This window comes from Strigops habroptila, chromosome 5, assembly GCF_004027225.2.
Source record: "Strigops habroptila isolate Jane chromosome 5, bStrHab1.2.pri, whole genome shotgun sequence".
NCBI lineage: Eukaryota > Metazoa > Chordata > Aves > Psittaciformes > Psittacidae > Strigops > Strigops habroptila.
In genome coordinates, this window is record NC_044281.2 from 39,538,211 (window position 1) to 39,566,059 (window position 27,849).

Sequence of the window (27,849 nt, forward strand, 5' to 3'; positions counted from 1 at the left end):
TTTTTCCTCTCCCTGATTGTGAAGTATGTAAGGTTTCTATTAGATACCCTATGAAATCAAAATAATGAGGAGACAAAAGCATGCATGAGATTCTTGAAGTTGTTAAAATCAGTAGTTAGGTCCCCAGTAGAATATAATTGTTCCTGGTTTACCTCTTACCTAAGGTGATTTAAGTAATTTTTGCACATTAAAGTGCAAGGCTTGTATCATTTGGTTTTGTAAACTGGCTCTGTCTGTATTGGAGACATGGTAGTGCAGCTTCCAGAGGTGTTTTTCACCTACAAGGTCTGCATTTTTAACTTGGAGTGGGAAACATCACCCTGCCTACTACCTCAGGTATGTGGTTTTTATAGTGACTTTGTTCTAAAAGCACTTTACAGACTATATGGACAATACTTTTCTGCAATGAAAGCCGCTCCAGGGAGAGAGTAATCATTTTACAGCCCACGTGAATTCTGTGGAGAGATCTGGAGTTAGCACTGGAGTTGGTACCAGTTTAGGGTGCTGCTGAAAGGGTTGTTCTTGCAAATGTGCCTGCAGGCAACAAGTGTTCCAGAAATTGGTGCCAGATCTTTAAAAGAAATACAAGTTCTGAATATGCCACCATTTTTTAAAAAAAGTGTTGCAAAATGCTTGGTTCTTGCATCTGTTTCCTTGAGCCATGTGATTCTAGGTCTCAGTGCTTTTTTTTTTTCCTTCTATACTCTTACAGCATATGGCTTTTTTCCTGCTCACATGTTAATGTGCTGACTTAACTGACTAAAGTTACTTCACAGCTGCATGTAGCCGTTCCCACTGCTTAAATCAGTGCTTAAGTGGCCTTTAGGTAGACTTTCCTCTATGGCTGCTCTGCGTAGGGTTTAACCAGAACCCATTCCCTCCTTCCTGAGTGTTTTATTGCCTCATCTGTCTGACTGCTGGAGTCTCATCTTTATGCGAGGAAGGCTCAGACTGCTACTCCAAGGTCTTTTAGTGCATCCGTTGTGATGGAGTTGTCTGTGAGATTCTCACATTGTCTTTCAGCAACGATTCAGGACATTTACTTCCTTTAGGAGATTGTTTCTTTGTGCTTGAAACCAGTTTGATATGTGCTGGCATTGGAAACACACACTTCTGGAGGAAGTGCAGTCTCATAGGGAGATCCTGATGTGTCCAATATTCAAATCCAGTCAGGCTGTGCATTTATTAACAGATACCCCAAGCATGAGCAGCTGTGTAGGACACAGTTTAAATAGCCTTTATTTTTTTATAATTATTTTTATCTAATTTTTTTATTAATATCCACATTATTCAATAGTGCTTTCAATGTGAAGGATCTTTTCCCTAGGTTTTGCTTTCAATAATCCCTTTGGCTGTCAGCTGTAACATCAGATGTTTGAAGGGGATGAGGGTACCTCTCTCAAGTTCAGCTTCCCACACCTGCAGAAAATGGAGCTATTCTCCATCTTGAGAGGCAGTAACTTCAATCACCAGGGAGGCTGATGGCCTGGCACTGATGGTAGTGGCTGATTCGGGTCATCAATGAGTTAAAAAGAAACATCAATTATTTTCAGTGCCTTACAGTTATAAGGGGGCAGAAATCTGGAAGGAGACTGCAATTGAACCATATTGTGTAGCAGAAGACATTATAAAAATAAGATGAGAGAGACAGAAAACCCAGAAGCAGCTTACAGCTGGGTGTAAACAAAGTCTAGACAAGGTGCCTACACTAAAAAGGATAAATAATATAGGTAATTAAATCTGTGTTAGCCAAGTGAACATGTCCCTACCATCACATCTGTGAGTTGATTGAGCTCTTCAGTAATCTAGTTAGCACACTAGTGTCTCTTCTCTGTTTGTTCTCTTATTACCTACATTCATTTTGTTTTTCCTCTTGTTATCTGCTGCTGCATCTTTATTCTTCCATCTCCAGCACTTTGCTGCTGAAATAAATACCAGCCTTTGCCATGACCAATGGAGTTTTCCTTGCCTGAAGTGCTGTAAACCAAAAAGATGTTTTAAGTGGAGCCCTGAGATTTACTGTTGGGCTGTGTAAGTCTCTCTCTACAAGTAACCCTGGAAGGACACACAGTGTATTCTACCTTTTGAGAGCTCTTGTTTTGCCTCTGTGTCTGCAATGCAGCTGAAGTTTCAAAGTAGCACAGTATCAGTTGTGGTGCTGTAATAGTGAAGTCCAGTAAGGTCTTTCATTCAGCTCATAATGTGATATCGTGAGAAGTGATGCATTTGGTACTTTCTGATTTCATTTTGTTAGTTTTAAAAAATAATTAGTACCATTACGGAATTGTTGTCCCAAGTGTAGAAATAAATTGTGAAAGAAATACAACTTGTGGTTATGATGTTGTTGTTCTATATGTGTTCCTTGTTTACCAATTATATCTTATCTCTAAGGTAATCAACTTTAAATATCCACCGATAATCTGAACATCAGATGGCACTTATCCTAGAAGTACACCCGAGTAATCTATGCACATACATTAAGAGTATGCCAAAGTGTTTACTTAGATTTTAATGTGATGTTCTGTGTAATTTTCACATAGATTAGATACTGCAGGAAGTTTGCATGTATTTTTTCCCTAAAAGCTACATTCAGTAATAATGGGTAGTATTTATAGCAGTTGTGGTGAATTAGAAAACTGATTGGGTGAACTATTTGATTGCTGCTCATTTAGCAGTTACACTTCTGCGAAATTTCTCACTGAAATTTTGCATGAAAGTTGGTGTGTTGAAAAATGCCTGCACCAGCCGGGAGCACGTAAGGACAGTAGGAATTGCCTAGGAAGTACAGAAGTCAAAGTAGTATTTGCAGCATGTACAGCTTTAGTCAGCAAGAAATATAATTTGTTTGTAAAATGATTCGGCATCCTTGCATGCTTGAAATAGTTGTGTGTTGTTTTTAAGCAACAAATTGTACCACTCTAGCAGAAGCAGACATTTCAGACACAGAGTCCCATGAGTACCTTCTCACTTGCAGAACTCAAAATTTTCAAGATGCTCGAGTGTCTACAGTTGCCCCTCTTCTGCTAATCTTGTCACACCACCAGCAAGGTGAGTTTTAACCTATGCCCAATGTGTGGCACAGGTTAGATGACGAAGGAAGTATTTCTCAGTAAGAATATTTGGCATATTATTCAGTATCTGCTCACTTTATGTAGCATATATAAGTGAGTAGGGGGTGCTTTATGATCTTGAGTGAAGGAAACAGCTAAATCTCCTAATCTTTCTTTCAAGAATTAGGTATTTTGGTCCATTTCAGAGACTGGTTTTGAAGATTCTCTTCACAGGGAAAAAGACATTTACATTTTCATTACTATGACATAAGAGATTCTTTGACTTAAGTGTGATGTGATGTATTTGGGATATTTCTGATCAAAATCAAATCAGCAATGTTAAAAAATTTCACAAGAAAACAAATTCTAAATATTCTCCTGGAGGGAGTATGAAGTCTATAAGGTGTCATACAGTAGTATTTCTATTATGTAAAATTGATCAGAATTGCATTTATTCTGACACACCTAGCTCAATGTAGTGGAGTTACTCTTACCCGCTGAAAATACAGTATGTGATCCCGAACGTTATCTGTAGAAGGAGGAAGATCCCTTTTTAAATGATTTCTCTCTGGTTTACTGATGTGCCAAATAATATATATAATTGATTTCTTTAAAACTAGGTTGACTATTTTTATAAATAAAATGCAGTATCTCAAAGCACAATGGACAAATTCATTGCTATATCAACACAGTATGTAAATATGTTTTAGCAGACAGTTAAATCTGATTTATGGTGAGTTTCCATTGCTGCAGTTGTAGTTCAGTCAGCATGCAGGTGAATCTGATGGTCTTTCTCTCAGTTATAAAACATGGAAAGGCGAGAGGGAGAAAAAATAACATCCAATATTTTATCCTGGTTTTGTTGCTTTAAAAAAGTGGTATTTCTTTTTTCTATATTTCTTTTTTGTCTCCATACCTGTTAGGTGTAGTTTACTCACCACCTCTGTGCTTCACTGATCACTTTACTTATCAAACTAGATACAGTTCATGACTGCTGGTAGTGGGGGTGTCCCTCCTTCTGCCTCTACTGGAGCCACATGAAGTTTTGCATTCTTTTTTTCCCCTCAACACATCTTAGCCTTGCATTACCCAGAGCCTTGCACCGCTGGTGTTTGCGGCCTCCACATAAGGAAAGATTTAGACAGACAGGAGCAACCTGCTCTTGGCCCTGCACCTTGGGTAGGTACGCTGTTTTCACTTGTTCTGCTGGAGGGCATTAAGCTATGCTAATAATTGCACTGAAGCTAGAAATGAGCTCAGGAGTATCTCTAGAAGAGGCAAGGGAACACATGCCCTGAGTTGGTGTCTAGGGTAGTGTCTGCCCAGAAGAAAGACCTCTAGTGTATTTCTTAGGTCAGGAGAAGGGTCATCATTACTTGGGTCTGGCACAGTGTGCACTGCTATAATTTTTAAGGCTCTTACTGTGGCATTTGAACCTGGATGTGGGTACCTTTAAGGGAAGTGCAATTAATCTCAGTTGCTTATATAGACTGTTAATAGTACTAGCTGTGTCAAAACTGTGCTGCTGTTGGTACTGCTCACCATGTGGGCAGAGTGTGCATGGTGCCATGCATGTGCATGGGGGGGGCGGGGGAGGAGGGAGGGAAGGGGAGGAGGAGACAGAAGCAAAAATCTTTCTTACTATTTAATGAAACTTTCATAAGAGAATATTTAATAATGTCCTGAATTTTCAACTGTGAAGAAGAAAAGAATGAGAAATATATGCCTACTTTGGGGGGTTTTAGATCATGATTTTTGTTTTATGTTATCAAAATAATACAGTGCAGCTCTACTTCTCTTCCATGCACTGTATTGATCCCTAGCCTTGGGGAGATGGTCAGCTGTCATCGTCACCGAGGCAGATAATGTCCTCAGGAAGCACTGCTGAAGCACCATACAGATGTCCTCTTTCCCCTCGTCTGTCCCAGTAGCAACAGCAAATAATCCTATTAGGTTCCTTGGCACCATCCGATGTTGATTGCAAGAAGACTGCAAAACAGAGATCTTTGGTTACCGTCGGTGATCATAGGTTAAGATTGCAAGGAACTGGTTGCTTAATGGGTAACTAATTATTTAGTGTTTACTCTGGGAAGGCTATCTAAGGCTACTGTGCAGTTTTAGGATCTAGTTCTTGTTTGAGTAACGAGCAATTCATAATTCCCACCTATTTTTGGTGTCCAGAAAAATGAGAAAAGACTAAAGATGAAAAATGAAGAGGCTGGTTAAAAATGAGCAGATCCTGTAATTTCTTTTATTTCTAGTAAAAAACAGGTGTAAAAGTATCTTCTGGTAGTTATTTTTAGGATACAGCGTGATTCCTTACACCAGGAAAAACAGTAATTAGTGAGTATGTAGTCTTAAAAAACCCCAAATTTTCGGTGAAAAGATCTATTGATAGTGGTTTGACTCTAGAACGATTCAGTTGTAAGAATGAAAGAAGAGTAACAATTCACTTTTTGGATATTTGCCAAATAGCATTGACATAATATTAAGTAGCAGATAAAATAAATACAGGATGAAATGTATGCTCTTGACCAGAACACTGCAGAAACAGCAGCTGCCAGCTCTTGTTATTAAGTCCTGGATTAGTGAAAAGGCCACACAATAAAAATGGCAGGAAGGACAGCAAATGTTAAGTTAAATTGAGAAAAGAGTGCACTAATGGGAATTATATGGCATCTCTGCGTTATGTTCATGTGGGAATTGAATCATTGTGGTTGGAATCAGAGGAGTGAAGAGTTATAATAGTGACACAAACTCTCAGTTGGGAAGAAAAATAAACTAAATATGTATTTAAAAATCCTGTCATAGCTTTTGTAAGAACAATTTAGCACAGTGGTTAATGGATATATGTATATTCTAATATGATGAAGCTGTAACAGATTATCATGTCAGTTCCTGTAACTATTTTCAGGAAACAATAAAACTACAAGTCAGGGCTGCATCATACTTACTGCTATATGACATTTATCTCACAGCTTTCTTATATGGTTTGGTTTTTTTTCAGTTTTGAAACCTTAATTTTTCTCAGCATTTCATAAATCTGTGCTGGGTTGCTGTGGGATCTAGTACTGTCTGTGTTAGTCTGACTCAGTGCTTCTGTTACCATCAGTTAATGAGGAAATAATGAGATTAAAATATCCTTTCCCTCGGGAAGAGGAGCCATTAATAAACTTTGCGTTGTATTGACAATATAAAAGAGAGATGGTTATGTCAAAACAACTCTGCTGGTTCTCACTTCCCAAGTGAAGCCATTTATATGTGGTGGTAATGTGGTATATGTGTGTGTGTACGTATACATACATGTACGTTCCCAGCTGTGAAATTTTGTTTATTAAACCTCTAGGAATGTCATCCCATTGAAGTCAGGGTGTCTGGCTCCAGGTATAAAACCAGTAATTTTACATGCAGCTATATTTTGACATAAACCAGGCTTTTTGGAGCTTTGGATATGTTAAGAAGTGGCTGGTTTGTCTGACTGGTGGTAGTTTCATAAAAAGGCAGGCTTTTGTTGTGTCCCTATAGGTGCCCTATCCTGTACTGGGAGCTGATATGCCTCTTTTGCCCTAGAAACATGAAGGAAGCAGAAGGCTGTTTTTACTAGTTAAAAAAAAAAAAAAAAAACCACCAACAATCCCCCCCCCCCCCCCCAAAAAAAAAAAACCCAACCAAACAACTGCCCTAAATAAGAGTTTGCTGCAAGCCCTGTGCAGTAACTGAGAGAGATAGCAGCTCTGGGTTGGGAATGTAATAAGCCTGTCGCGTGTTCTAATTCTGCGGAGTAATTGATAGCTACACAGACCTGAGTCCTAAAAAAGACTGTGATTAATGCTGGACTGGTCATAGGTGTACGGATTATTATCCCTCCCTAATTGCTGGAGACTACTCCTAGCTTGCTGTCTCCTGTTTACAGACAGTACTGTAGATGAGCCCAGCTAATTTGTGAAATCTGGTTTCCAAACATTTTCAAATTGATACTAATGTGACACATTAAAAAGGCTGTGTAATTTATTGTGTGTGAAAGTTACGCCTGCCATTTTCCTTGTGACCAGTTTTGTAAGTATTCTCCAAGTGTATCATCTTGTTACTTGAGTTGAGGGATACATTTAGATACAGAGGTTTAATTAACAATATCATGTGCAATAATTACCTAATGGCAAGTGGGCCTAGAGGAAAAGTTTTTGAGTGAAAATGCATGAAATTTCCTGTGTTTATTACATTTTAGACACGAAAGAGATTCTGCTGAAAACTCTGCACTCCTTAAACAAGTAATTAATTACTTACGTAATCCAGATTTTCCAGGATAAGCCTGGTGCTGGGATTTTTGTGGACTTTTACTCATTAAATGTATTTCCATAGGGAAAGATTACAATGAAAAATAACTGCATGTATGTATGAAGTATAGGTAACTTCTGAAGGCTACTCAATTGTTTGTAAAAGTGTTAAAAACGATGCTTGCTTTATATACCACTGAGTATTTTGGCTCCTATCCACTCAAGCATTTAAGCAGGGACACCTTAATTTCATGTGTGTAAGCTCCATTCTGATTCTGCTATCTCTATAGTACTGCATACGCCAAGATACGTAACTGTGGGCTATCAAGTTTGGAAACTCAGGTCAATAGTGCAGATACCACATTAGGAGACCACAGGTACGAGTTAATTTAAGTCACAAATTAATAATAGCAGTAAACTGTGCTTAATTTTATTAAATAATCTGAACTGAAATGTTTGTAAACATTTTGAAATATAGCTTACTGCTTAGCTCAGTAGTGTCTATGGCATCATCACATGGTCTTTGGTGAGTTGGCAGGTTTCTGCTTGTATTTTTCCTTATGGCAAATTGTGAGTATGCTGAAGAAAAAAACAATGATCCAAGCTACAGAGGAAACATTAGTATAGAAGTTACTGGCTCCAAACCACAGATAGCAAACTATAGGGACCTTCCTTGGATTTAACTTTCTTGTATAGCTCTTGATAAACTTGATGTATGCACAATACTGTGAACTTTAATGGAGCTAAATGGTGAATTTTAACCCTAAACCACTATCCACCTGGAAGAAAGACTGTCAGGAGGCAGTGTCCAAGTGCTTCCCAGAAGGATACTGAATAATCTGTCTACGTTTGTGCTTTCAGCCTACATTCGGGTAACCTGCTACTGAATTTTACAGGAGCAGCATTTCCACATAGGGCTTCCATGCCATCAAAACTTGAATAATGGCTAAAATAAATGAGTTTCTTCTATATTATGCCCATATGAAAAGACATTTGTGTTATGTTGGTGGGCGAACTAGGATTACAGCAAAATGTATGGAATAGTGGCTGGCTTTCTGCTAACCATTTCCTATACAGGGAACAAATCCCCAAGCTGCTTATATAAAACAAAGAAATAACAAAACCAAAACAAAAACCCCCACCAAAACCAAAAAGCAAGCAAACAAACAAACAAAAAAACCACCCAAATCCAAAACCAAAAAACAAACCAAAAAAGAAACGCAACAACAACAAAACCCCAAACAAATCCCAAAATGAAAAACCCCACACATGAGAAACAATGCTAGTGTGGGCTAAAGCAATGTGTAATGGCTGCCAGCATGCATCAGACTGCTTTTGCTGGCATGCCAGATGCCCATGATGGGGACAGTGTGAACGTCACTTTGGAGCACATAATCAAAATAAAACTCATTATTCTTTAAGCTTGGAATTGCCAAATGAATTTTTATATTTATTTCAGAAGAGGTCTGCCAAAAAATGCAACAAAGGCGTCTATGTCCAGTATTGCACTACGGTAATCAGAGAAAAAGATTTATTTATTTAAAATTTGCTTCAGAGTAAATTTGACTTGCATTTTTACAAACTCAGAGTAAATTTAATTTGAGTTTTTACAAAAATCATACCAATTTTTAAGTAGCCTAGCCCTTTGGAAAGTGTTGAGAGAGGGGTAGCTTCTCTTCTTACACAGGTCACTGCCAGCAAAATGTCAAGTTCGAGAAAGGAAGCAGGAATTAAATGAATTTTCAAGTCAAAGTGCATAGTGTTCTGGAGCCATTCTACGAAGTCTTAAGTTCTCTGTGCCTTCTGATGAAGGTTAATGCTGATAAATGCAGGTGCAAGGACCTTAGGATTTAGACTGAATGATAAACTTGTTTTCTTTCTTAGTTGTTCTCCAAAGATGTCTGATTTGCTGCTGTCCACAAAGTCTGAAATATGCCACTGGTTATACCTGGTCTCTCTAGACCCTACTGGCCTCAACTTTGTTCTGTTTCTGTGACGCACTGTTTCTAAATGTGATGAGTTTTGTATAAAGCCTGCTTCTATCAACTTGCTTGAAATTTGTCCTCTTAGAAGCAATTCTAAGGAATATAGAAGTTGAATTGAAGACTGACCATCCTGTATTTCTGTATCCAAATTCTTCATTTCTGTTGGCTCCCTCCGTGCCTGGTCATGTTTCTTGTCTTACACTCATATGGTGCATACCTGCTGAGGTCCTCTGCTGGAGAATAAAATGGAGGTCATGCATCAACTTCATTTATCTCAATCCAAGCACTGAATTTGTTTTTCCTTACATTAAGATTCTGGAATCCTTCCACAGAAGAAGGAAGACACTGGCTCAGGGCAGAGCCTCACAAGTGCTTTGGAGGGGGAGGGATGTCCAGGTTATTTAGCATTAGCTTCTTTGGTTATATCTGGGAGAGCAGTTTTTTGTTGCTTGCCCTTTCCAGCTCTGACCTCCACCTTCTTATGACTTCAGTCATTTTTATTGATAGAGCTAAAACTACAGTGCAAATACTCGTAGGGCCAAATCCTGCTGTTACTGAGATGAAAATGGGATTTTAATACAGTGAGAGTTTGCCTGAGGAAAGAGAAAATGGCCTCCTCTTCTTCCATTTCTGCCTTGTTTCAATGGCTGGTGCTTACTGCCCACAAGCATGTTCAACAAAAAGAGGTTCTTAGCTGTTTTTTTGCGGAAGGGTGATAACCATTGAAACAAGCGAGGTGGAGGCTGCCTCAGAGATCTGGTGGTGCAGTTAAGGGTGATCGTGGCTGAGCTACTCTCCCAGCTTTTGAGAGTGATTAAAAATTACTAAGCAGCAGTTGTTTCCTTGGGCTCTGCTTCATTTCTGGCTGAGTACACCATGACTGTTTCTCTGGTGGAGCCACAGCTGTTGAGAGGTTCTGATCCTGCCATGTCCTGGCACTATACCCACAGCGTGCTGCTGGGGAAGGGCTGTCTGTGGTTACCTGGGAGCTCATACAGCACTGGCCTCCACTGTACACGGTTGCCTCTTCATATACTGTTCAAGAGTATTTTAGGAGGGGATGGCCTGCTTGGGGTTTTCTTTGCTTTCTCCCCTCCCAGAAGTTCAACCTGCAGCAAATCAACTTTGATTATGACTTAAATGGTAAAGCTACTTGTTCCACTGTTTGGATTTGCCTCTCAGGAATCAGAAGACCACAAAATAACTTCTGCAGCAGAATAGAAATGATGCATTACTCTGATCCATCATGTTTAGCTGGCTGGTTTTGGATGATGCTATTGAAGCGCACTGCTGCAAAATCATTCAAAACTTCCTGCTCTGTCTGTTCATCTTGCTGTGGTTGGAATACTACATTCTGGTCAGGTTTGACCTCCAGATGGAATTTAAATGGTGAGGTTTAAAACTGTTCGAGGAGTCTGCACCAAAGAGTAACTCTTATAGTAGAAAGTTAAAACTCAGTGCATTTTAAATTGCATAGTACTTAATCAAAAGGCAGTGTAATACAGATATCACATTTGATATTACTACACAATTTTCCCATATATGTGATTGCAAGTTATGTTGACGCTAGATGAGATTAAAAATGAACTTTGAAGGAAGAAGTCTGAACTTAGAGTAAAATGTATTTGGTATTTAAACACTACCTGCACCCATGTCAAAAGATAATTTTGTTGCAGAATCCTTCTTTTAGTAGCCCTTCTTTACTGCTACTGTAAAATTATCTTAATTTGTGTAAAGTAACAGGACAGAACTCAAATCATCTTAATAAGGTAAAATCATCTTAATAAAATGATTTACCTTAAAAGGTAAATCATCTTAATAAGGCAAAAGTTAATAAGGTAAAAGTTGCCGGTATAAGTCACTGACTCATTTCTGTCTTCAGAATGTCCCTTCTGACATTCTCCCATCATCTTGTTTCCTGTTAGCCCAGTGAAAGCTGTGTTAAACCTGTGCTGCTTCTCGTAGTTTCTAATGTTTGCTAACCTGAGTGTGATTGATGTCATTGTCAGTTTTTGTCTCTGATGGTTGTAGTATACTATTTCCGGTAGTATCGTTTTGATAGATAATACACTTAGCCTATGAAAAGAGTTGAAAATTAAATGATTGAATTCCGGCAGTTGTATTTTTGTCTGAAAAAGGCATACTGTGCCAGGTTCTTACATCCTTTAGTACTTTATAAATCAATAGGACAGCTGTGGAATAAATGATTTTTAATGAGAAGTGATGACAGAATCTGGCAAAGAAATAATGGTGAGTTAATCAGGAATGTTCTGCATTTTTGTTACAGTCTATTTCATGGTGTCTTGGTCAAATGATTTGAAATAGTGTTCAGAGCAAGGCAGTAATTGTTCTGTATGTAGATACAGCCTTAATTAGAAGAAAGAAGACCCTAAATGTCTCTTTTGCCCATTCTTAGTTGATCATGTAGCAGAATGCCTTTACAAAGAAATTATTCATTTGGCTATTCTTTCAGGCAATGTTGTGATGTTTCGTTGGAGCTGTGAATCCATTGCCCAGAGTGGGGTGTACTGCTTGGGACTCTAACAAGCACTGTTAATTTGTGAGTACATAACAAAGGTGATGGCAGTGAAGCTGCTAAGTCTATGTTCTAGAAAGACAGCTGGGAGAAAGCAAGGCAGAGAAGATGCAAAATGAAAAATGCATACCCTTTTTTCCTAATGACTTTGACTGTCAAATCAATGACTGTCAAATCAACTGTCTGTTTTAAAGAAATGAGAACGTCTCTTTTGATACCAGACCCATCAGTAATATGGATTTTTTTTTTTTTTTTATTTTACAAATTTGCGTAGGCAACTCTGAGAGAATAGTGGCAGATGAGGCACACAGATAACATACCATTAAGCTCATGTATACAATTGTAGCATTATGCACTAGTAAAAACTGCAGCTATAAGCAAGATGTTTACAGAAAAAGTCTGATCACAAGAAAAGGCTAAAAAATTAAAATCCCTGACTTCCTGCTGAATTTTCTTGCATTTGAGTTAAAAAGATGTTTTGGGGTTTGAATTTTTTTTTTTTTTTCTCCCATCAGCTTTCGATAGGTAAAATGGTATAGCATCTGACATGCTTCTTTCTCATGCCAGCCATTTGAGACCAAATTAAAACTGGTTGGTGCTTTACTGAAGTTGAGAAAATTGGTGTAAATGTACTAAACCATCACCAGCTAATTAAGAAATTAATTTGTAAATTAATCTGTAATTCAGATAAATGTATAATAGATGGAAGCCTCAGACCAGTCCTGTAACGAGAGCCATCTCTGGTAAATCTGCAGTGCTGGGGAAGAGGGTGTTGAGTTTGGGAAACCCCTTTGGTGGCAGAGACTGAATGACATTTCAATTATACTTATGTGATTCACCAAGAGCGGTGCTGATTTCAGTGTTCTTCTAGAGTCACTGATTTATGCTGTTCCTTTAATATCACTAGGTTCTTTGGCTGTAGAACAGCATGACTCCATGCATATTCATAACAACATTAATTTATCAAGTGACAGTGAGGCAGATAACTCTTGGAGGAAGGTTGTGAAGCAGTCACACATCTGTCCATTGTCACTAATGCAATCCTGCTGGAAAATAAGATGCTAAGGAAGCCTGCCAAATATCTTTGGATTGATAACTAATGGCTATGTTTAGTGTTCTGGCTATGTGCTATAGGTGTTCTGCACATTAGCTACACCTTTCCCCTTTGGATTTGCTGTTTCTCAAAGCTATGTGTTGTAGATATAGTTGCCTGTAATATACTAGAAGTTGAACTAAGTAAATACTAGTGCAGATGACTTTCTCTTGTCATTTAAAAAATGGTGTTCTAAGAAAGAAGGTGAATGAGACAGAGCTTGAACGTTGGGTAGGATATGACAGTGGTTCCTGTAGAAAATAGAGAGAAGTAAGATGAAGTTGAAACTGGAGGACATCAGGGTCAGCGTTCTTACTTGAGGGGGAGGGAGTGTTTGTAATGTGCATTGAGCTCAAATGCAACACATGCAGAAGGTGTTCTGTTGCCTTTGCAGTGAGAACAAAAATCCTGGACTTCTGAGAAGTACTGTTCCATGGTCATAGGTCTATGTGTGATGGAGTGGCATGATTATACTCTTTTGCCCTGGTTTAGTTAGCTTGCTGTAGGATTGAAGGACAGACTTCGGCTGCCTTTTTTTTTTTTTTTTTCCCTTGTGATACTTGGGAAAAGCACACGGCTTGCATAATGCTACAGTTTTTCCCTGATCAGTTTGAGGATTGTATTCAAAAAAGTAGTTCCCATATTGATGCTTTTTTCTTTAGTTTCTGTTTTCTGCTTATTCCTTATTTTCAGTCATCTCTCAGGACTGAGAAAAACCTATTTGTCTTTCCAGATTCTCTTTTATTTTCACTACTCAGATTTCTGCTAAAATGTTTGGTAGACTTCTGTATGGTGGAATATCATCAGGATGTCAAATCTGGTTGGTTTGGGTTTTTTTTGCAATACATATTATATTTCTGTCCTTTTGAAAGTTATTTCTTTCTGCTGTATCTCCTAGAGATTTGTTACTATTTGATATGGTGGTAATGCCTAATGAAGAAAATCTGCTTTTCAGCAACTCTTATGCGTTAATAGTAGTGCTTTACAGAATTACTGTTTGTGTTGCAGTCTACACGCAAATACATGTGATGTTACTGCTGATAAAACTTGGTATTTTTCAACACATGTTCTGATTTTGGAGCGGGGAGAGCTAATGGGCTCTAAGGTATGTTTATCAATATTCAGCTTATTCCTAATTGGTGTTCTTGCTTATCTTGCCGGTTTTTCAACTACTATAAATCATCTCCTGTTTTGCCTCTGTCACTTGCCCAAAATGGATGTTGGTTTTGTTTTGTTTTTTTGCTGGTTTTGTTTTGTGTTGTGTGTGTTGTTGTTTTTTTTTTTTTTGTGGGGGTGGGGTTTTTTTTTGTTTGGTGGTTTTTGTTTTTTAGTATATGGGGCTTTCCCAGCATCTGAAGAGAAGCATTATAAAAATACATGCAAAGGTTTGACACTGATTAAAACCTAACTTTCTGCAGTTGCAACTATTATCTCCTTACTTCATGATCCACATTGGGAGATGGATATTAGAGTTAATTACAATACTGAAGTTCAGTTGATTTGGCTTTTTTTGGTTTTGTTTTTTTACTGCTTGGTGCAAAACTGTAAGATGACATCCATTTTCCTTTCCTCGGGGCATCTTCTGATTTGCTCTTTTTGTTGCTCTTTCTCTTTACGAATGAGCGAATATTCTTTTCTGCCTTCATGGTTGTAACCTGAAGTTACGCTCAGGGACTAGATTGAATCATTACTATGTGAACTAGAGAGTTCATATTTTCTTTGAAGGTGCAATCATAGTCTTAGATTTTTGGAGCTATTTTTTCTTTAGTTTCCTATAATATTGGCTAACTGATGCTTTATTTATGTGATGTAGCTCCCAAGAGCTAGACAAGAGTCAAGCAAAGGGAGAAATGAATCAGAATGGTTTGGGATGGAAGGAACCTTAAAGATCATCCAAAGTTCCAGCCCCCCAGCTCAGCATGGGCAGGGACACCCTCCACTAGACCAGGTTGCTCAAAGCCCCATCCAGCCAGCCTTGAACACTGCCAGGCATGGGGCTTCCACAACTTCTCTGGGCAACCTGTTCCAGTGTCGCACTACCCCCACAGTAAAGGACTTCTTCCTTATATCTAAATCTACCCTCTTTCAGCTTAAAGCCATTCCCGCTTGTCCTATCACTACTTGCTTTTATAAAAAGTATCCCTCCAGCATTGCTGTAGGCCCTCTTTAGGCACTGTAAGGCTGCTCTAAGCTCTCCCTGGAGTCTTGTCTTCTCCAGGCTGAACAAGCCCAACTCTCTCAGCCTGGCTTCATAGGAGAGGTGCTCCAGCCCACTGAGCGTCTTCGTGCCTCTCCTCTGGACTCACACCAACAAGTCCATGTTCTTCCTGTGTTGGGGGCCCCAGAGCTGGATGCAGCACTGCAGGTGGGGTCTCACCAGAGTGGAGTAGAGGGGGAGAATCACCTCCCTCGACCTGCTGGTCACGCTCCTTTTGGTGCAGCCCAGAATATGGTTGGCTTTCTGGGCTACAACACACACTACCAGGGCATGTTGAGCTTCTTGTTAACCAACAACCAACCAACACTCCCAAATTCTCCTTCATGTTTTTTGTTTCATGAATAGTAAAAAGAAAGGGCTCACTCCAGCAAGGCTAACTTATTTACATCATTTTGTCTGAAGCATATTTCTCCAATAACAGTTTTATCTTGTAGTGTTTGGAGTTTGTATTTCTCACCCCTCCCCCCAGCCTGGAAGAGTGTAAATATGTATTGATAAATGATGCATTTAGGAAACACAATGATAACTGTCAAAGTGAGAGCCTTGAAAACATATCACTGAACTGATCTATGATGAATGGTGGGAATACAAATTCAACAAGGAGAAATGGATCTCTGTTTGCAGGTCTGAGATTTTAGCTCCCAGGTTTCCTCCTTCAAGATACCTAGGCTATAGCACTCAGGAAAAAGTTCTGTTGCTTTCTACCATCCGGATAGGTGGGGTAGGGCAAATTTTCTTCCCACCTACTTGGTTATTTGTAAGACAGGTCAGTCCAAAGCTGTGGCTACATGTATGTGTAGGGGAAGAATTTTACTAATGTATGTTCTGGGCCTCTTTGTTTATATGGGCATATATTGGGGGGGGAGTGGGGTGTTACATTGGAAAGAAAATTCTTTATAGTTCCCTGTTTCAGAAGACTGCTTTGTGTTTGCAAAGTTAAGCTCTTATCTTAAAATCTATAATGTAAACAATATTCTAGGTACTGGTGTGGCTTTCTGTCAGTTATTATATTAAGTTTATTTAAAAAGGATCCTGACATGCTGTGAAGCCTGTACCTTCTTATTCTTAAGAAATCCAAACAGAATTCTTTCAGTAATTTAAACCAAAAATATAGTTTCAAATCTTAACTGGCAATAAAATCCAGGGCTTTGTTCTGTGTTGCTGTCTTCATTCTGAAGGTTAAAATTTCAACTGTTTGAACAGAGACAAAATGAAGCAACAGCTAGCAGAGCTAACAAATTAAACATAACAGCAAACAAATTAAAACCATTACAACTAATGAATGGGTAGATGAAAATCATTGTATTATCATTGCATCAGAACAAGTAGTTTATCTTTTTTAAATATAGTCCCTAAATTTGCATCTGCTTGTAATTTGGTAATTAGCATGCTAAATTGAATGGAATACATTAACTTGTTATTTATTTTAATCTTTAAACTGGTATTTTTGTTCTTTTTCATGTAAATCATATTATATTCCACTAAGTTTATGTATAGAAATATCTTTGTATGGATAGGATATTTATGGAATAGCCTGAATTTATTAAAGAAGCAATACTTGACCTGTTCTGTTGATGGGTTTGTGAGCTTTTTTAAATCCTTACTGGCTAGTGCTGTGGCAAGCTGAATGGTGTTCATCCACACTGTACCCAGCACTCAAAAGCCTGGCAGGACAGGGCAGGCCAAGGATAGCAGCAGGTGAAGCATCACAAGCTGCTACTACTGTTGGTGATGGAGTATCACAGACTAGCTCAGCCCCGAGGGTTTTGATTTCATAGAATCATACAGAATGCTTTGGGTTGGAAGGAACCTTAAAGATCATCTAGTTACACCTCTCCTGCCATGGGCAGGGACATCTACCGCTGGACCAGGTTGCTCAAAGCCATGTCCAGCCGAGTAAAATAGGAGAATCAGACCACTTCCTCTTTTGGTGCAACCCATGATATGATTGGCTTTCTGGGCTGCAACGCACACTGCCAGAGCATGTTGAGCTTCTTGTCAGCCAACACTCCCACGTCCTTCTCCTCAGGGCTGCTCTCAATTCATTCTCCACCCGGCCTGTATTTGTGCTTCGGATTGCCTGAGCGCAAATGCAGGACCTTCTACTCGGCCTTGTTGCACTTCATGAAGTTCACGTGGTCCCATGCTCAAGCTTGGCCAGGTCCCTCTGGATGGCATCCCTTCCCTCCAGTGTGTTGACCACACAGTGTGGTGGTGTTGGCAAACTTGCTGAGGGTGCACTTGATCCCACTGTCCACATCACTGATAAAAATGTTGAACAGTGACAATGCCAGTACAGACCCCTGAGGAATGTCACTCATTTCTCATTTCCTGAACTTGTCCCAGAAACCAGAACTGTGACAGAAGAATATCATAGTGGCGATGGCACCATTGAGGAATTTGATACCTTTCTGCTGCTGTGCAAAATAAAGGTTTTCCTTGAGAAATCCCTACAGTGGAAAACTTGTGGTCAGTGTTGAAAGAAACTGGAGTGGGTTTTGGTGTGAATTTCAGTTTTCAGTGAAAAGTTTAAGTATTTTTTTAATATGAGCAAAAAAAGACCCCCTTTGTATATGTTGAAATACCTGTATTATTCCAGATAACAATTTAGAAACAGACTTTCTTTTTTTCATTTGGGTGTTTGGCCTAGTAACATGTTGGGTGACTGTCCTGGTTTGAGCCCAGTCGGTAACTCAGAACCACGCAGCCGCTTGCTCACTCCCCCGCTTCTTCCTCCTGGAAGGGATGGGGAGGAGAATCGAAAGAATGTAACTCCCACGGGTTGAGATAAAAGCAGTCCCGCAACTAAGGTATAACACAAAACCACTACTGCTACCACCAATGATAATAACGATTAGTGAAATAACAAGGGGAGAGGATACAATTGCTCACCACCTGCCGACCGATACCCAGCCCGACCCGAGCAGTGATCTGGGCCTTCCGGGTAACTTCCCCCGGTTTATATACTGGGCATGACATGCTGTGGTATGGAATACCCCTTTGGCTAGTTTGGGTCAGGTGTCCTGTCTCTGCTTCCTCCCGGCTTCCCCTCCTCCCTGGCAAAGCATGAGACTGAGAAAGTCCTTGGTTGGAGTAAACATTACTTAGCAACAACTAAAAATATCAGTGTTATCAGCGTTGTTCCCAGGCTGAAAGTTAGAAAACACAGCACAGCACCAGCTACTAAGGAGGAGAAAAATGACTGCTATAACTGAACCCAGGACAGTGACTGAAGTATTTTGTCTTAACTTTCATAGACTTATTTCATTTCTTTCTCTCTTGCCTGGTAAGGCTCATGTTGAAGAATGTTATTTTTTATTTTTTTATTTTTATATCATAACAGGAATGGCAAAGTATTTTTGGAATGTGTGAATCTGTCTGTAACTTCATCCATCCCTCTCATCCAAAACTTTTCCTTCCAGCTGGTAATTTTCTCAGTGTTTTTGACGTCTGCTTCTCCTGCCTGTTTGCTTGTAGCAGTTGCCTCACTGAAGAGACCAACTTGCACGAATGAATTACTGAGGGATAAAAAGTTTTCATGTGCTTTTTGCTTAGTGTTAAGTCACCTTCTGTTTGCTTCTGTCACTGGTAATTAAACTGTTAAGTGAACTTTTGAAGCACACTCAGTTCTGGTTACCTCCTGGTGTGGGTCCACGACAGAGAAATTTGGGAAATTCTTGATGGGAAGGAATTGTGTATTTAACATTTAGCATTTCACTGATTGTGACCCTTGCTTGAGCTAAGCCACCACTACATTGCACAAGTCCATTAATGAACCTCTCTGAACTCTGTCTGGCAGATAGTCTAGCTTGGTTTCCTTTTGCTTCACACAGCAAGCAGGCCTGAAAGGAAGGACTGTTATCACCAATGAATAATCAAGGTTAAAAATATCAGCACTCTGGAGCCATCATTGTGTTTTAAGGAAGCTTCTTGATTCTAAGGGTGTGGGAGGCCTTCCTGGGAACTCTCTCTAATTTTAAGCCAGGGAGATTTTTTTATAGCTCTATTGTCTTAACCATTGTGCTGGAAACCAAAATTGGTGAATTAAGTCAGCACTTATGTTCTAAAGACAACTTGTTCCTGTGCTTATGGTACACAATTGAAGAGCTTCTTACCTTTTCACAGAGAGGAAGAACAAAAAAGTTGATACAAGTCTATTTAAGCAGTACATTAAAGCACGAAAATTATAATTTCCATTAGTGCCATTAGTAGTAGCTAACTGTCTGTGTAAACTTAGCACTCCAGCCAGTTTTTCTAAGATGTCCTTAAAAATTTTGTATTGAAAGATTAAATGTAAAATGGAAAAAAGAGGAAAAGCAAAGCCAAAAATAACTTGAAATGAAAAAACTCAGGCCTTTGATTTTTTTAATTTTTATTTTATATTTAATATTTACCTTCACATTTTAGATGACTACAAGGAATTCATGCTACAGCTACAATTCTTTTCAGCATTCTAAAAGTGAAGACTAATGTGGAAACTACGAAAAAATAGCCTAAAGAGTTGCTCTGTTAGAGTACGTTTGGATATAACCGAATCAATAGTATGTCGTGTGTTCGGAAAGTTTCTTAATAAACATCCATGAATAAAAACTGTAGATTTGAAAGCTCCTGCTCTGATCCAAATCAAATTACACAACATCTGTGTTCTCATCTGAAGATAATAATAGCAGTCAGCCAGACTGAGTGCTAATAAGTGCGTTAGAAATCATGCCTTGCCAAACTTGTTGAGGCCGAGGAAAGAGCTGGTTAATAAAGTTCTTTCTTTTTTTTTCTTTCTTTCTTTTTTTTTTTTTTTTTTTAATGTGTGAACCCCTCAAGTCAGTGTTAATTTTCAAAGTGAGGTATTGTCAATCTTTGGTTTTTTTACTAATGATATGTCAAAATACAGTGCAGCATGAGAATTTCTTTAATTGTTGTCTTCCACCTTTTCTGATTAAAAAAAAAAAAAAAAGGAAAAATGATCTGTTTGAACTTTAACCAGCTAAATGAGTTCATAGAACTGGTTAAAATGATCTGACACCCTGAACATATTCTAACTGATAACAGTAACTTCAGGTCCTTTCTAGAACTTGTTTTTAGCAGTTATAGGATTAAAAGGAAAAAGCATTGTAGCTACTTCTGTTGCTTTATTATTGGAATGTATATTTATATTATTATAACTTACAAGCTGAAACAAGAGTAGAAGTTTTAGTCAAGACAGGCATTTCCATGGAGAGGCTGATCTTGTATCTGTGTTTTTACTTTATGTATCAGCTCATGAGTAGGTGTGCTTCGCAAACTGGAGCTTAACTGGTTTATCCTGTAAAAGCAAGAGTTACCTTAGTTTAAGACTGGAAAGGTCCTAGGGAGTTCATCATTGTTTGTCTCCCTACCTGGAAGCAGGAAACAAGTATACTGTTAGATGTTTGCCTAAATTTGCTCCCATAGAAGAGATCTGCAAGCTCCCCAGGTACCTTGTAGTGTGTCTGTGCTGGCCTTCTGTACAGAAAGTTTTGCCTGAACTCCAACTTTAATAATCTCTTCTGAAAATGGAGCCTGTTCCTGTCTGGTCTTTGCTAAAAGAGTCAGGAATGGGACTGATTTTTCTCCTCTTATTAATAACCTTTATAAGCTTGAAGACTTAAGGGCAATTTTTGTGAGGTTTTGTTTGGGTTTTGAGAAAAAACAAACTCGGTTCTTTCAGCTCCTTTTAATATGCTCTTGGTTATTATTCTTGTTGTTTTTCCTCTGAACTTTTCCAATTAATCAGTGTTGTCTTTTATGATGCAGTGGCATGATCCAGATGCATATTGTAGATAAGGGGTTGTGAGTACAAAATGGAGATTGCATTTCCACTCACTGTGTGCAATGTTCCTGCTGGTATATACCCAGAGTGAGATGCTTATTTCTGCAGCAGTATTACTTTGTCATACAAACATTTAATTTGCTGCTTATACAAAGTCCTAATTCTCTTTGTGCAGCATTGTCCTCTTGCCATGGGGTCATCAAGATGTGTTTTTTCTTTTGATGTAACTTCTCCTGTGTCGTTTATTGGTTGGTTTGGATAAGTTTTTTTTGCTTTTCTTCCAGATTCCCAAGATGGCTTCAAATTTTGATCTTGTTCTCCAGAGTTATTTTTACTCTTTTCATCATCATCATCTGCACATTTTTGTAAGTTTACTCTGTAATTCATCTTCTAAATCATTAGTGAAGATATTAAAGAACACAGGACTTATCTCTTCAGAATTGTACTTGAAATGTCCTTTGGGTTGAAAGAGAACATTTTAAGAACTACTCTTGAGCCTTTTTACGTAATTGCAAAACTCAATTCACTTTTTCTAAAGAAAATACATGTCACTGGTTGAAGCCTTAGTGAAGACATTTCATATTTATGCACTAATCTAGTTACTCTGTCAGAGATGGAAATTAGGTTGGTTCAACATGATTTTTACTTGACAAATTCATGCTGGCTGTTTGCTCTCCATTTATTATCCCCTGAGTGCCTGTAAATGACGTCATCTACCTGGACTTGACATCATCTACCTGGACTTGTGCAAAGCGTTCGACACTGTCCCGCACGACATCCTTGTCTCTAAATTGGAGAGACATCAATTTGATAGATGGACCACTCGGTGGATAAAAAACTGGCTCGATGGCCGCACGCAAAAGAGTTGTGGTAAATGGCTCGATGTCCAGTTGGAAACCTGTAACGAGTGGTGTCCCTCAGGGATCGGTGTTGGGACCGGTCCTGTTCAACATCTTTGTCGGCGACATGGACAGTGGGATTGAGTGCGCCCTCAGCAAGTTTGCTGACGACACCAAGCTGTGTGGTTCGGTTGATACGCTGGAGGGAAGGGATGCCATCCAGAGGGACCTTGACAGTCTTGTGAGGTGGGCCGATGCCAACCTTATGAAGTTTAACCAAGCTAAGTGTAAGGTCCTACACCTGGGTAGGGGCAATCCCAGGCACTGCTACAGGCTGGGCAGAGAAGAGATTCAGAGCAGCCCTGCAGAAAAGGACTTGGGGGTGTTGGTTCACGAGAAGCTTAACATGAGCCGGCAGTGTGCGCTTGCAGCCCAGAAAGCCAACCGTATCCTGGGCTGCATCAAAAGAAGCGTGACCAGCAGGTCAAAGGAGGTGATCCTGCCCCTCTACTCTGCTCTTGTGAGACCCCACTTAGAGTACTGTGTACAGTTCTGGTGTCCTCAACATAAAAAGGACATGGAGCTGTTGGAGCGAGTCCAGAGGAGGGCCACGAGGATGATAAGAGGGCTGGAGCACCTCCCATATGAAGACAGGCTGAGAAAGTTGGGGCTGTTCAGCCTGGAGAAGAGAAGGCTGCATGGTGACCTCATAGCAGCCTTCCAGTGTCTGAAGGGGGTCTACAAGGATGCTGGGGAGGGACTCTTCCTTAGGGACTGTAGTGGTAGGACAAGGGGTAATGGGTTCAAACTTAAACAGGGGAAGTTTAGACTAGATGTAAGGAAGAAGTTCTTTACAGTGAGGGTGGTGAAGCACTGGAATGGGTTGCCCAGGGAGGTTGTGGATGCTCCATCCCTGGCGGTGTTCAAGGCCAGGTTGGACAGAGCCTTGAGCCACGTGGTTTAGGGCAAGGTGTCCCTGCCCATGGCAGGGGAGTTGGAACTAGATGATCTTAAGGTCCTTTCCAACCCTTACGATTCTATGATTCTATGATAAATCGATTAATAATATGTTCTAGTATCTTTCTGGGTAGCAAAGTTAAGCTTACTGATCTCCAATTCCTTGAGTTCTCCATCTTCCCATTTTTAACATAGTCTTAGATTTGTCCTTCTCTAGTCCTTAGGGACATTTCAAGTCCTCTCTGTTTGGTATTTGCTTCTGCTAGTACCTAAGATAATAAAAAGTAATTTTTACCTAGCCCTGCTAATTTGAATAATTCTTAATAAACTTAATACTCTGTAGCTGTGGTATCACCCCCCACTTTTGAGACTTGAGACTTCTGAACCTTGCCTAGTAGTCATGCCTAGTCATGCCTAGTAGTTCCTGAGAGACGCTAAAATGGTATGAGGATTTGAGACTTGTATACAGGATTATTGATCTTCTCTATTACGCAATCATTAGTCCTTGCCTTTGTCTCTAATTCTGCAGTACTTAAGATACTGTCATTTTGCATTCCATGCTACTTGTAATATATTTTGCACCTTAGACTTTTCATTTTATGCCTTTGTGCTTGTGCTGTTTGGCAAAACAGTACAATCAGTGGGCAGAATGCCTCAGAAGGAGCTGTCCTGCTTTCTTTTACCCTGCCACAAATTTCCATGACCATTCTCTAGGTTGACTCTCATTTAACAAGACTAACCAATTTGGTTTCATCTTTGGGTGTGTTTTTGGCAGATTATTTTTCCATCACATTGATAAGATGATTAATTCATCCTGCAGCTGCATGATCGCTAGATCCAACACAGGAAGGGAGCAGGAATTGATGGTGCATAGTGGAGGGAAGAACAGATGGCCCTGTTTGGTGGCAGCCCCCACTTAGATTGAATGTGACATGAGAATGCATCATGTGTTTTGGTTTTGTTTTCTTTAAAAGGAAATTATTTTTAGGTGCTTATGAAGCTGCCCCAGCATTCATACTGGGGTTCCTTTCTCGAATTGGAGTTGCTCTGCTCTTCCTTAATACAGTCAGCTCCAAGAATGGCTGACCTTTCCTTTATTCCTCAGCTTGTTTCCCGTGTCCCCAGAGTTTTCCAAGCTCTGTAGAGTCAGGAGTTTTCAACCACGGAAGCTTTGTAATGGAGGTAAAAATTGAGACCCCTCCCATATGCTTAGAATGTAGTAAAATAACAAGGAGGATAAAGTGGATCTTGACTGTAGCAAGAAAGCATGGAGTGAAAAAATACTGGGCCACGTGGAAGAAACTACTGTCAGCTTTCTTCACAGCCTGCAGCTTTTTGAAGATATTCAGAGCAGTTATCAGATTTCACAGATGATGTACAGCAAAGATATGGTGAATAGTGTCTTTTTTTGGTCCAGTCCTATTCAGCTTTTTAATTAATGTCTGTCTTGGTGGAATATGCTTGCTACTTTTTTGAATATTGAGCATTGAGGAAAGAAGAGATGGATGTATTTTGAAAGTGTGGCTTAAGTTTCAGGCGGATTTTCACTAGTTAAAAGTAGCCTGAAATAAATAGGATGTAATAGAGGGATATATGCAGTGTACTGAACTTGGGCAAACATAATCCACATGAATGTACTTGGTGAATGGCTGCTAGGCATCAGTTTCAGATAAAAACCTTTGGAGATACAGTGAATGAAAACTAATGCAAGTCAACAGTCAAGCTGTTTCCAAAACCAAATGTCAGCAAAAAATATTAGAAAGCTACAATGTCCGTAAGAATTGGCTATGTGTGATAATGAGAGGAAAAGGAGGAGAAGTCAGATATGTAAAACTACCCTGGAAGTTTAAAGTATCTCTGCATTATTTTGGTAAAGAAATAACAGGGGGAAGAGTAGATGTTCAGTTATAACACAGAGGCAATTAAAAAAAAGGTCCTATGAGTAGGCAGAGTCAAGCATAGAAATAAATGATTGCAACTATGCGATCTCTGCTATAGGTGTTTCCAAATAGTATGTTGGACAAATATGTGTCAGTAGTGGTTTTTTGGATACGACTTACCCTACTTTTAAAAAGCAAGAAATAAATAGCTGAAGGTAACTTCTAGCTCTGAAGTTCTATTTTTATTCTGTTTCTTTCTCCTTTATATTTTGGCAAACCTCTATTGATTTAAATAACTTTTGCTTTTAGAATTCCATTAGTTCCTTCTTAAAATTAGATATGAACTAGTGGCTTTCTTGATAACTTCTGCGGCCTGTTGGGGGCAGCACTGCCCCCATTGCACTCTCATGCGTAGTGCGTTGGCTTGAGCCTTTTATACTGCTTTTTAAAAGCTGTTGAGGACTATAATTAATGTCATGTCCTGCCTAGACCATAATTCTGTTGCATTTTCCTGCTACAAACAAATGTGCCTTGCGACACCTGGCAGCACACGTTGCTGCTGCCTGTGCTCTCTAAATCTATGCCTGTGTATGGTATAGTTGTATGCCTTTTGCCCTGTTCTTATTTCATGGTGCTATTGTCGTTTGCATAATAAAATGTCAGATGATGCATGAGATGTCTGTGACATTCTGTTATTTTCATTCATGTCTTATGCACTTTAGTTCAATTTTTCTTTTTTTCTTCCTATTTCTCATATTCTTGGATTCCATTCTTTTAAGCTGCTTTCTCTTTCATTAACTAATGTGCTTTCACTGAAAGTATAGGATCCTAAAAAGTAAAATAAATATACTCAGACCACGCTTATGCATCTTTATACAGAAGACACGCACACACACAAAAATTTCTGAATCAGTGTGTTATATGGGCAAAATTGCAAGATAAAAGGGGAAAAGAATGCACAGAAATGGGAGTGTGGCAGGCAGGTGTCTGAATGATTTCTTCTGAGAAATATAACTACTTCTTGAATTTATTTATTATGTGGTAATTACTGAAGTAGGAATTAAATACACTCGAATGTTCCTTAGTGTATCCTGATTTTGTGAACAATAGGGGTTTACACTCTTGATAGCATATAATCCAGAATTAATTGAAGAAAGGACAGAGTTTTGCAAGTCACATGCTGTGTAAGGAACTTAAACTGTAGCTCCCAAGAACTTCATTTCTACTGGAATATGTTTCACCTGCATAAAATCTTTATTTATCTCATCAGCCCAGTCTAGAAAGTAAGATTGGTAAATTTTAATATGTAAAGAGGTACCAATTTATTAGGAAACTTATTACAAAATACATACTTCAAGAGAAGATACTGAAATATGCTTTAAGATAAACATCTCTGAAGAATGTGTTGGGTTGACTGTCTCTATTACTGAAAGACACAACCCAAAACATACTAACTGAATTAATTTTCTTGCAATTGCATCCTTTATAACACCATGGTGAGTGCTATGGCAGGATGACTTCGATGAAGATCATGCTTCCTGTTGCAGACACACAGGAATTGATTCAGTCCATACTTGTTTTACTTTTGGAACAAGCTTCTACATCTCAGTCCTGTGGTCAAAGATGTAGGGAAGGATTTATCTAATTTTAATGATTTTTTGAGCGAGGAACTGGAAGGCATGTTTGGGTTCATTGACTCTAAGCAACATATAATGTATTAACTGACAATGCAGCTGTATCAGAAACGGCAGCATTGTGATTTATGTTTATATGAAAAGCTTTTCTTGGTCTGCTGGTTATTTGGGGTTGCTTTAAAATGGCTAAATCATCTGAGGCTGAAAGACTTGGATAAACTGCAGTGGGTATATATAAAGTTATGTCTGAAGTAAAGACTCACATGAAAATACCACTATTCAGTTTCCCAGCTTTGCAGTATGCAGCTTTTTTGTCCTGTTTCTTTCTCAGCTAAACGTTCCAGTCACTAAATAATGTTGTCTCAGGACAAAATACAGGTTAGCAGTGAAAGCGTAATGTTAGACCTATGGACAGGAACATTGAGTTAAGCGGTTGGGGTATCAGATTTCATCAGGTTTTATACAGTTAGGTTAAACTGTGTTTCTCGTACTCGCCAAGATGTTTTCTAGTGAGGGTGTCTAGTGTTAAATATGCTTGCATATTGCAGGTTCTTAGTTGATTAATACTGGGATTCACATTACTTACTTTTTTATACATGTTGTGGGGGGAGGGAAGATATTGTAGCTTACTAATTTATTTCTAATTTAATAGAACATAGAATGGTTTGGGTTAGGTTGAACCATGCAAAGGATTCAATCTCGACATCTCCCACCCCAGGCAGTGCAGACCTAACTTGGAATGTCCCTAAAAAAGCCATTTTCCTACTTCCTTGCAAGTGATGAGCTTCTTGGCTTTACCATTCCTAGTTATATAATGAAAACATAAACAGGTTTATGGGAAACACCCATAACTGGGAACCAATGAGGCTCTATACCTGGAGGGGAACAGTAGTATATTGTTGTCTGGTATTGTAAACCTATTCAGTTTAAGCAAAACTCATTGTTCCGCTGGAGATCCAGTGTTGTGTTTGACTGGATCTTGCATGGCTATGTCCCTTATCCTTTCCCTTTTGCTATCTCTTAGGTATCCTAACCCTGAATTTATTTCAAAACAGCCTAATTTTTCTGATTCCCATAAGCATGTGGACATGGAACTGGGCACTCCAGTGCCTGTGCAACCTGTTCTTCTCTTGCTGGGGATAATATTAAGAATGGGTTTATACCTTTAAAGCAAAATTTTGTAATTAAAATGGAGTCAAAAGGCAGCACATCAGAATTGAGTCTCTGTAGGTTGTATTGACAGCTCTTCATTTAGAGTGCTTTTGTTTTAGAGTGCATTTTGTCTCATCTTCAAGAATAGAATGTTGCTATCTTAGGTATCCTGTGAGCTTAGGATATTTCTGCTACTGCGTGTCAGCAGGACAGAGTTACAAAGGTATTTGACATCTGAGTTATCAGTATGCTGCTCTGTCAATATTTTACCTTTGTGTTATCTTTGTGTTAATTTATCATAAATGAAAAAAATCATACCAGCCTCTCTTTGAGGGTTTTTAAGCGTTTGGTAAAGGTACAAATAAGGCTCAGCCTTTTTATTTTATAGCAGTGGTAATTTGTATTTATAAATATGCTAATATTATTCTGATTAGCAGCAGTATCCT

General features: G+C 39.0%; 1 protein-coding gene across 4 annotated transcripts in view; it reads left to right on the plus strand.

The window, feature by feature from the left end:
- Positions 1-27,849, plus strand: part of PCDH15 (protocadherin related 15) — an 805,351-nt gene that overhangs the window by 71,527 nt on the left and 705,975 nt on the right. Inside the window, exon 1 of one of the 4 annotated variants that reach the window (XM_032919939.1) lies at positions 21,226-21,306. The exons of the other annotated variants lie outside the window; for them this stretch is intronic. The gene's annotated coding sequence lies outside the window, so the exon portion shown is untranslated. Of the gene's footprint in view, positions 1-21,225; positions 21,307-27,849 lie in introns of those variants that run through there. 4 annotated transcript variants of the gene reach the window in all.